Source organism: Aptenodytes patagonicus, chromosome 8 (assembly GCF_965638725.1).
Source record: "Aptenodytes patagonicus chromosome 8, bAptPat1.pri.cur, whole genome shotgun sequence".
NCBI classification, from domain to species: Eukaryota; Metazoa; Chordata; class Aves; order Sphenisciformes; family Spheniscidae; genus Aptenodytes; species Aptenodytes patagonicus.
The window spans coordinates 5,542,713-5,553,225 of record NC_134956.1 but is presented as its reverse complement, the minus strand read 5'-3'; the positions used below and the strand labels follow the sequence as shown (position 1 = coordinate 5,553,225).

The 10,513-nt window shown below is 45.4% G+C and overlaps 1 protein-coding gene across 4 annotated transcripts in view; it reads left to right on the top strand.

The window, feature by feature from the left end:
* The first annotated feature begins 1,584 nt into the window (after positions 1-1,584).
* The window catches only part of RAD54L2 (RAD54 like 2), a 71,874-nt gene continuing 62,945 nt past the window's right edge, over positions 1,585-10,513 (top strand). For 2 of the 4 annotated variants that reach the window (XM_076346090.1, XM_076346086.1), the window contains exon 1: positions 1,585-1,625. The gene's annotated coding sequence lies outside the window, so the exon portion shown is untranslated. Of the gene's footprint in view, positions 1,626-10,363; positions 10,404-10,513 lie in introns of those variants that run through there. The other 2 variants (XM_076346088.1, XM_076346087.1) reach the window with 2 other exon arrangements.

Below are 10,513 nucleotides of genomic sequence, written 5' to 3'. Positions count from 1 at the left end.
CGGCGGAGGCCCGCGGCCGCCCGCCCCGCCCCGCCGGGGGTGTGTGGCGAGCGGCGTGGGGCGACGGCCGCCCGGCCCGGGGGGGCTGTGGCGGTGGGCGAGCGGACACCCGGGCGGAGGGGGGGGCAACGGCTACCGGGCCCGGGGGGGGCGGAGTGGGGGCGGCGGGGAGACGGCCACCCGGTCTGAGGGGGCTGGGAGGGTGTTACGGCCGCTGGGCCCGGGGGCGGGAGGGCGGCGGGGCAACGGCCCCGGCTCTTGTGGAGCGGCGGGGCAGCGCCGCCGGGGCTGGGGGGGGGGCGGGTCCCGATGGCGGTGCGAGGGAGCCGGGGGCTGCGCGGCTGCCGGGCTGAGCCTGGGGGCGAGGGTCGGGCTGAGGCTGCACCCGGGCCCCGCCGGCTACCGTGGGAGCGGGGCGGCCGGCCCGGGGACCGGCGAGCCCGGGCTTCGGGGCCGGCAGGGCAGCGCGGCTCGCCTCCCTCAGCATCCCGCCGAGTTTCGGTCGGTGCACGCCGCGTTTCGGGGCCTAAGCGAGTTTCTGATCTTGGGGGGCGTGGGCGGGCCGCCCGGGGGGGCTGCCCCTGCCTCCCGTGGGGTGTCGTGGCTCCTCGGGTGTCGGCCCGTGCTGGAAGGCGGGTACTGACCCAGAGGGGCCTGACGGAATCCGGCTGTGCCAGGGTACAGCGGTTGTCACACTCCTGCTGTGACTGAACAGCAGCGATCTGTAGGACTGGTAAACAGACACGCAGAGTAATAATTTGGTGTCTGTGTGAGACTTGTTGGTGAGCTTTGGAGGGAGAAGGCTCAGTTTGTTGAGCTGTTAGCTCTTCTTGCTTGATCCTGTCTCACTGCTTTTTACCTTCCTCCCTCCATGGAATAGTTTATGGGCTACTTTTGCTGGTGGTTACGTTGGTGACTGGATGTTTCGCTGCTCACATCTGTAAGATACTCGTAAACTCCATTGATTTCCTCTCCTGCCCCTTCATCGATTTGTACAAAACTGGTGCTTTAAAAAGTGCTTAGTACACCGCTTTAGTCTATATGCAGGTGGGGAATTTTTATGGCAAAAAAAAAAAAAAAATCTTTAAAAGGAAATAATGGAGCTCTTTTTTCCCTTTTTTATGCTAATAAGATGCTAATGATCACATTTGCTTGTCTTTTTAACTTTCTTAACGTTGGATATTCTTTGTACGGTTATCCAGGCATCGTGCCTAGTGAATAATCACTTAGCCCATTGGAAGTTGCTGCAGAAACTTCTGTATTGGTTTAAGATGTTCCTGCTGCCTCGTTGAAGGTGGTAACTCCCCTCCCCTCCCCGACTTAGAGTAATGGACATTGTGAGCACTCTCTGCTTCAATGCAAAATCAATTAGTTTAGAATAAATAGCCTTTGTTTTGGTAGTTCTGCTCTAGGGGCAGTAGCACCCAGCAGAGGGATGAAAATGAAACAGCCTGCTTAGATCACTGCAGGTGCTTCTGATGGGAGCTCTGACGTGGCCTTGGTTTGCTAAGTGAGGCTTCTTTCCCCAGGTGTGGAGCTATACACCCTGAATATACAGAGTGAACAACGTAGCTTCTTATCCTGTGACCTTATCAGCATCAGAATATAGGGGTTGTTCATTAACGGTAGGTGCTGAATGTGAAATTTCCAAGAAAAATGCAGTTGTTGCTTTAAGGAAGCGCTGTTGTGGATGTGTGACGTTTTCTGGGTTAACGCTGCCTCAGACTGAATACCACCTTCTCCCCAAAAAAGGCTGAATGTTTAGCCACAGTGTTCCACTTGTACTACACTCGGGTAACTGGTAACTTCTGCATCCCTAAAATCTCTTGACATTCCAATTTTGATATTCGAGAGTATTGTGGATCCTGGATGGGAACATCGTGTGCTCTTTTGAGGAGGAGAAGAACCAAACAACATGTTTTCTGTCTCATCTCAATAGTAGTTGCATTTTAGTGGAGATTTGAAATGTATAATCTGGCATAGAAAATTGTAACAGGCTGTTGTGGTTTAACCCGGCAGGCAGCTGAACACCACACAGCCATTCACTCACTCCCCCCCAGTGGGATGGGGAGAGAATCGGGGAAAAAAAAGTAAAATTCGTGGGTTGAGATAAAGACAGTTTAATAGGACAGAAAAGGAAGGGAAAATAATAATAATAATTATGATGATAAAAGACTATACAAAGCAAGTGATGCACGATGCAATTGCTCACCACCTGCTGACCGATGCCCAGCCCGTCCCCGAGCAGCGGTCACACCCCCCGGCCAGCTTTCCCCAGTTTATATACTGAGCATGACGTCCCATGGTATGGAATAGCCCTTTGGGCAGTTGGGGTCAGCTGTCCTGGCTGTGCCCCCTCCCAGCTCCTCGCTGGCAGGGCAGGAGAAGCTGAAAAGTCCTTGACTAGTGTAAGCACTACTTAGCAACAACTAAACCATCGGTGCGTTATCAACGTGATTCTCACACTAAATCCAAAACACAGCACTGTACCAGCTAGTAGGAAGAAAATTAACTCTATCCCAGCTGAAACCAAGACACAGGCCATTATAGCGTTCTCCGGGATCCAAGTTGATGTCATAGAATAATTCAGGTTGGAAAGGGCCTCAGGAGGTGTCTAGTCCAACCTGCTGCTCAAAGTGGGATCAACACCAAGTTCAGACCAGGGCTTTGTTCATTCAGGTCTTAAACCCTCCAAAGACAAAGATTCATCGGTCTCTGTGTCCCTGTTCCAGTGCTTGACTGTCGTCACAGGGAAAAAACTTTTCTTTATGTCAGGTCACAACCTCCGCTGTTGCAGTTTATGTCTCGTGTCCTCCTACCACACGCCTCTGTGGAGAGCCTGTGCACAGCATTCTGTCTTCTTGATAACCTCCATGTAGGTATGGGAGATCTGCTGTCAGCTCCCCAAAGCCTTTTCTTCTCCAGTCTGGACAATCCCAGCTCTCACAGCTTCTCTTTGTACACCAAGTGCCCTATCCCCCTGAGCATTTTGGTAGCCCCCACCGAACTCGCTCTGGTTTATCTGTGTCTGTCTTGTACTGGGGGTGTCCAAAACTGCACATGGTGGTCAGATGGATCTGAAAAGTGCCAAGTGAAAGGGAGTGATCGCTTCCCTTGATCAGGCAGGCTATGCTCCTGCTGATACAGCCCAGCGTGCTGTTAGCTTGCATCACTGCCAGGGCGCACTGCTGACTCATGTTTGGCTTGCTGTCCACCACGTGTTACATTTTGTGTTTGTGTGTACATATGCATGTATGTGCGTGTATGTATTTGTATACACATGCACACAACCGTTGTCTCTCATCCTCCTGCCATGCATCTCTGAAAAGAGCCTCCTTAATGTGTATGGGTGCACGTATATGTGTGTGTGTATACACACGTGCGTCAGATTGCACCTTCTGCAGCACTGAGCAGTAGTTTTTCCATCCTTTCCCACGCATTCCAGTTGTCACTAGTGGTGACTGTTGACTACCCGGCCTTTCCTAACTCTTCTGCTGTCACACATACCCTGACCGGTTGTGCCTCCCAGCCACCATGTCTGCCTGGTGCATTGCCTTGACTTTGTTTCTCAAAATTACAGTGTTTCAAATACCTCTTTGAGACGTATCAGGTTAGTAGGCTAAGAAGGGAATGGCAGTGGCGTGAGACTTTTCCCATGAGGGTTGAGTTGAATCCCATTTGATCAAATTCAAATCCGGAACATAATAACATAGGAAGTGTGTTTTCAAATAGTGGTGTTTTTGGGTATGAGTTAAATGAAACATTTCGATACAGTATTTTTAAGAATGCAGTTAGTTGCAGTGCAATTATGTTTGTGTAATTTCTTTGAACTTGCTTCCTTCAGGTGCTTGGAAGTTTTTGGGAGGTAATACCCTGTAGGATAAATATTCTCCGCTAAAAAAGTTTCTTATTTTAAACTTAATTCTGGAGAACTTAGTTCCTGCAGAGGTTAAGTACCATTTGATATTCCTAGATACTTGGTACAGATATAATTTTGAGATGTGTTTTCTGTTTACACAAAATAATGTCTACATAATATTTTCCTGATTGTCAAGTATGTTGAATAAATTACAGCTGGGTTTGTTTCAGAGAATGCTTGTTGCAAGACAGGAATTTGTTGTGTTTAAGCAACGTTTTTAGCTATATAAAAATAACAGAATTTATAGAGAGATGTGGTTTCCCCCTGCCCCCCAAATCGGTGTTTATTAAGTACTTGCACCAACACAGAAGTAGAAATCAATATTTGGGTTCAGACTTGTAGAATAGCATGTGTAGAATCTGCTATTTAGGTAATTTGAAACAACGAGTGAAAATTTCATTTCTTGTTAACTTTTAGAAACCTTAAGTTTGGTTTCTAGGGTTTTATGCTTATTAAGAAACAGAGTCTTAAAGATGAAGGGGAATGATAAAGTAACACCATTTGTTGTTTGAGAAAGGAGCAGAATTAGCTGATGAAATCAAGTGTCATTACATACTGTGAGAAGATGGAGTTACAGGTAGCCATGAGAGGGGAAAAGTTGTTGAATGGGCACCTTTAGAAGCTGGTTGGACTTCTGAGAATATGGTGGTGGTGTTTTGTTGGGTTTTTTGTTTGGTTTCTTTTTAAGTCATCGTTCTTTTAAACTAGCTAGCTGGTGACTTCTCATTCTAAGTAATGCTAAGAAAGTTACTGATCAATATTTTGTATGTGGTAACCAGCAAATGCTCATTGCATGTATTTGCTAACAGAATTAGTATATCTGAAGTTGAAACAAAAAAAAAAGGGGGTGAAAAACTATATATTGCTTTCAGCTATGCAGATATAAAACTTGTCAAGAATTGTTGCTTGGAAAAATACCTCAAAGTATAGAAAATAGGCTTGTAGAAATTCTTGAAGGTCAGACGTACCGTTGACTCAATTTTATGTCTGAAGTGGAATAGCAGAATGTCAGTTTAGTCTTGCAAGCGAGACTGATTCAGTGCTATTGTAATCTCAAAGAGGCTGTGATAATTTAAATCTTGTTCTTGCTCAGTGGTAATGCTGGAGTTGGGGTCAGTCTGACACCTCCAAAAATCTTGTGGCATTTTGAAGGTAACTAGAACTCACTTGAAGGAGGAGGGGGAAAAAAAAAAGTATTACATCACTTAAATTTAGTAACAGCATTTTCAGCATGCTCTAAAGTGTGTAAGTAGGAGCAGTGATTTGAAGGACTCTGTGGTGGCCTGTCAGCTTGTCACAAAGCTGCTATTCTGCAGGTGTATCTGCAAGTTTGAATGCAGAAACAAAGAAAGGAAGAATGAACCAACTTAGGTATTAGCGAGGGTTGATTATTCAAACATCAGAAAAGACGTAAAGGCTGGTATGACCCTGTCTGGAGAAAGTATTGATTCTGTGCTCGAGAAAAGTGCTGAATAACTTCATGACTGAAGATATCATTCAAGGATGCAGAAATCTTAAGGGGAAGACTTTTAGCCAGTTGCTTCAAAATGAGGCAGAAGAAATGTTAGATGCTATTGGTGTGGCTTGTAGTATAAGCACAGAGTACAGCATTCAAATCTTATAAACAGTGCCCGCTACTACTGTCCTAAACCCTAGGTGGAGTTTTTGAGCTGTGAAGTGCAGTTACCATTAGCTTCTTGAACACCTGTTTGAAAAGGAGGAGAGTTGATGAGGTGAACCAGCTTCTTGCTGATATGACTTGATGTGACTGTTGTCCTCTACATGTGTGCATGCAGTGGTACTGGTGGAAGCTTTAGTAGATGCAATACACTGGCACAAAACACTTTCTACTGCTATAACTGAAATTTCTAGCCAAGGATTAAGCATATTAACAGAAGCTCCCTTCTGCCACTGTAATTGGTTCTACGCTGGTGGACTTTTGCTGGCAGATAAGTAGAAAATCAGAGTTGGAAAAGCTCAATATACCCACATGCTTTCTTGTGTTACAAATACATCGAAACTTACGCTGAACATGAGGAGGACTTTGACCGAGGCCTAACATGCAAAACAATGCACTTTACATAACAAGAGAGCCTTAAGAGAGGCACTAAACTTATAAAAGCAGTTAAAGAGGTTTTGTAGTGATTTGGCAGATTACAGGCAGATAACTTTACTCTGGCATTCTCTGTGGAAAGCTAGCTTGATCCAATTAACAAAGAACTGGAGCTATGCAAGGGCAGAACTGATTAACAGAAACTACAGAACCTTTCCGTTTCTTAGCCGATATGGCTGATCAGGTACAAAGAGTTTGTAGGGCAAGCACGGTACCGGAAATAATTGAAACATGGTGGAGGTAATATAGAATCATAGAATAGTTTGGGTTGAAAGGTACTTCCGAAGATCATCTAGTCCAACCCCCCAGCAACGAACAGGGCCATCTTCAACTAGATGAGGTTGCTCAGAGCCCCGTCCAACCTGACCTTGAACGTTTCCAGGGATGGGGCATCCACCACCTCTCTGGGCAACCTGTTCCATAATCTTGACTTTCACTTTCTTCCCCTGACAATGAAAATTTTTACCTAAAATTTTTGCTTGCAAAGAAAACTTTTCTAGCCCATCAGAACCATGGAAATAATGTTTTAGAGACATGATAATTCATCAAAGATTTTCTCCAGTCTCTGAGAAACTCAAGTCTTATCCAGGATATCAACATCAATTAAGTGTGCGTTATTATATTTGGAGTTGTTGAATCCAGAATAAATAGGTTGTTAAAGTGTATTGATTTCATGTAAATTGCTCTATCTGTGTGTTGCACCCAAAGGCTAATACAACAGCAACCAACCAACCAACCAAACCCCAAACCAAACAAAATCTATGAACCTGAAAAAGCCTGGAAAGGGGTTGTGGGGTGGAGGTGCTCACACAGCCTGCTGAGTCAACTTGGAAAACAGGATGTTACTCAAAAAGGAATTGATTACAGAAGTCTGGTGGGAGGATTTACTCAAAATTAGTGAAGTAAAGGAAACTACTACATGCCTGGTGAGTGTCAATGCTCTGGAAGATAAAAAAAATTATAATTAAAGCTCTTGTATCAAATATATACTTACATATGGGATTTGTGTGATAATTCTACTCCCATTCCTCCTCTAATACTAATCGATGAAGGTATTGTGAAAAGTGAATCTTGTTCAACAGATACTGTTTCATGTATGGTCAGCGAGTCAAAACCTAGACTAAAAATAGTAGATGGGGGAAACAGGATATGAATGGAGGATTTTTCAGGGATTTTAGTCTAGTGCTTTGTAGTATTTTGATCAGTGGCCTGGAAGAAAACATGAACTTAGAGCTGATCAAATTTGTGGATTATGTAAAGATTGCGCTGAGTGGTGAAGCATGAAGAAGGAATGGCAGCTGTACAGTGTCCTCTGAATTGTTTGGGTAACTGGGTCTAATATGGCCAAATATGTTTTTATAGAGCTGGAGCACAAAGTTACGCATGTTGTGGGAAAGACCGGAGGCTATAGGTCTAGAATAAAGAATTGTGCTTTCAGAAACCAGTGACCTTGGAAAGGATGGCAGGAGCAGAGCAGATATATGGCAGTATGCGAGTCCTCAGAGTAGCACTGTAGATATGAGGGCTACTGAAATAAGCTAATTACTTTTTTTAATACTAATGTACATCCATAATAACAGGAAATACTGAATAAGGACAGAGAGGTGAAATCAGCTGGGGAATGTTTTGACCAGGTTTAGTGTTTTTAAAGAGATGTTCAAAAGCAACGAAGATGATGTAGTGTTCAATGTTGCTTGGGTGATTAAGTAACTCATTATAAAACTTTCTTAAAGTGCTCAATTGGTTTAGCTTATTGAGAGGTATTTAAAAGTTTCTCAATTTTCTTTGGGCAAAACAGGCTGTGTACCAAAGGGCTCTTTAATTTAGTGGAAAAAGATATGATAGCAGCCAGTGCCTGGAAGTTAAAAAGATTATTTCAAATTAGGAAAAAGGTACAGATTGTTAACAATGAATGTGATTAACCACTGAAGGCATTAGGAAGATGCTTGTAACTATTAAGGGAAATTAGGATGTCTCCATCTCTCGAAGTCATCAAGTCAGGATGAAATATCATTTGAAAGATATGCATGAGGAGTATTTGCACATGTACACTGTACATGTACTTGTAAATGTACAAGTGTACATGCCACCACACAAGTACAGGAGTATTTGCACATGCCAAACAGATCTCGCCCAGTCGTGTTCAGACTGGGTCTGTCTTCTTGCTCAAACTGGAGTTAGTCGAATGATCTGATTATGATAGTTGTTCACTTATAGCACTCTTTTAAGTCTATTAAGTATACATTTTCTATCAAGGAAATAAATGTGCTTGTAGGAACCATGTACTTAGAATCATAGAATCATAGAATCATTGAGGTTGGAAAAGACCTCTAAGATCATCGAGTCCAACCGTCGACCCAACACCACCATGCCCACTAAACCATGTCCCCAAGTGCCTCATCTACACGTCTTTTAAATACCTCCAGGGATGGGGACTCCACCACTTCCCTGGGCAGCCTGTTCCAATGTTTCACCACTCTTTCAGTAAAGATATTTTTCCTTACATCCAATCTAAACCTCCCCTGGCACAACTTGAGCCCATTTCCTCTCGTCCTATCGCTTGTTACTTGGGAGAAGAGACCGACACCCACCTCGCTACAACCTCCTTTCAGGTAGTTGTAGAGAGCGATGAGGTCTCCCCTCAGCCTCCTTTTCTCCAGGCTAAACAACCCCAGTTCCCTCAGCCGCTCCTCATCAGACTTGTTCTCCAGACCCCTCACCAGCCTCATTGTCCTTCTCTGGACACGCTCCAGCACCTCAATGTCCTTCTTGTAGTGAGGGGCCCAAAACTGAACACAGTATTCAAGGTGCGGCCTCACCAGTGCCGAGTACAGGGGCACCATCACTTCCCTCCTCCTGCTGGCCACACTATTTCTGATACAGGCCAGGATGCCATTGGCCTTCTTGGCCGCCTGGGCACACTGCCGGCTCATGTTCAGCTGGCTGTCGACCAACACCCCCAGGTCCTTTTCCGACAGGCAGCTTTCCAGCCACTCTTCCCCAAGCCTGTAGCGCTGCATGGGGTTGTTGTGGCCGAAGTGCAGGACCCGGCACTTGGCCTTGTTGAACCTCATACAGTTGGCCTGGGCCCATCGATCCAGCCTGTCCAGGTCCCTCTGCAGAGCCTTCCTACCCTCGAGCAGATCAACACTCCCGCCCAACTTGGTGTCATCTGCAAACTGACTGAGGGTGCACTCAATCCCCTCATCCAGATCATTGATAAAGATATTAAACAAGACCGGCCCCAGTACTGAGCCCTGGGGAACACCGCTCGTGACCGGCCGCCAACTGGATGTAACTCCATTCACCACAACTCTCTGGGCCCGGCCATCCAGCCAGTTTTTGACCCAGTGCAGAGTACACCTGTCTAAGCCGTGAGCCGCCAGCTTCTCTAGGAGAATGCTGTGGGAGACGGTGTCAAAGGCCTTACTGAAGTCCAGGTAGACCACATCCACAGCCTTTCCCTCATCCACTAGGCGGGTCACCTGGTCATAGAAGGAGATCAGGTTGGTCAAGATGAAAATGAAAATGAAATCAAAATGAATGAATGAATGACTTAAATGAAATCAAAATGAATGAATGAATGACTTAAATGAAATCAAATGTTTGTGATCTCTTTTTTTGGAAGCACTGTCATTTTTGATGATGGGGAAAGGAAGGGGCTGTATGGGGAAGGACAGGGATGGCTGTTTTATTTCCTGAACAAACTGGAGTATCTGCCCCAGTCTTTTTCCTCAAAAATCTGATAACGTGCTCTTAAGAAGTCTACTCACCAGTGGTGAGAGGTAGACTTTATATTGTCAGTGTTGAGGGCTAAGTCATTACATTCTGTAAAAATTACTTTTTAATTGGGGGAAGAAATTGCACGTGCTTATGTGGCAGAGGTAGTTTTGAGTGTGAATGCATAAGGATGGAGTGTCTTGTGTTTCTCTGCCAGTATGAAATCAGTGTTTTTCTTGTCCACCAAAAGGAATGGTTTCTGTTGTGTCCTATCTGCCAAAGTGGTGAAGGACAGAGAGGGGGGGAAAAAAAAAAAGCTGAGTGTCCTCTCCTGCCTTGCCATTATGGAGATGATTGATTGCCTGTAGGTTCTCAGTGGCCCATCAGGACAGTTGGTTTGGGTTGTTTTCCTGAACTCTTTTGGGAGTGTGATGGAAACTAGTCCGGTCGTGACAGCAGCTTACTCCTGGTAGGCACCTTTCCAGACATCTTGATCTTTTCCCCCATCACAGGACGAGTGCATGCCCAGTCATGTGAACGGAGGAAGGGCCGCGGGAAATACAGACTGCAGGAGCTGGATGCTTTGCTTGTGGCAGATTGCTGCTAGATGGCCTTTTCCCCAGGTGCTCTCTCAACTTTGGTAGGAAATGGGTGCGTACATCGAACAGCTATTGTGCAGAAAAGATGTTTCTAGCAAGCACCAGATGTAATCTGTATGTTCAGTAGCTCTGGTTTTGGGGAAGGGCAGGTGCTACAGCAAA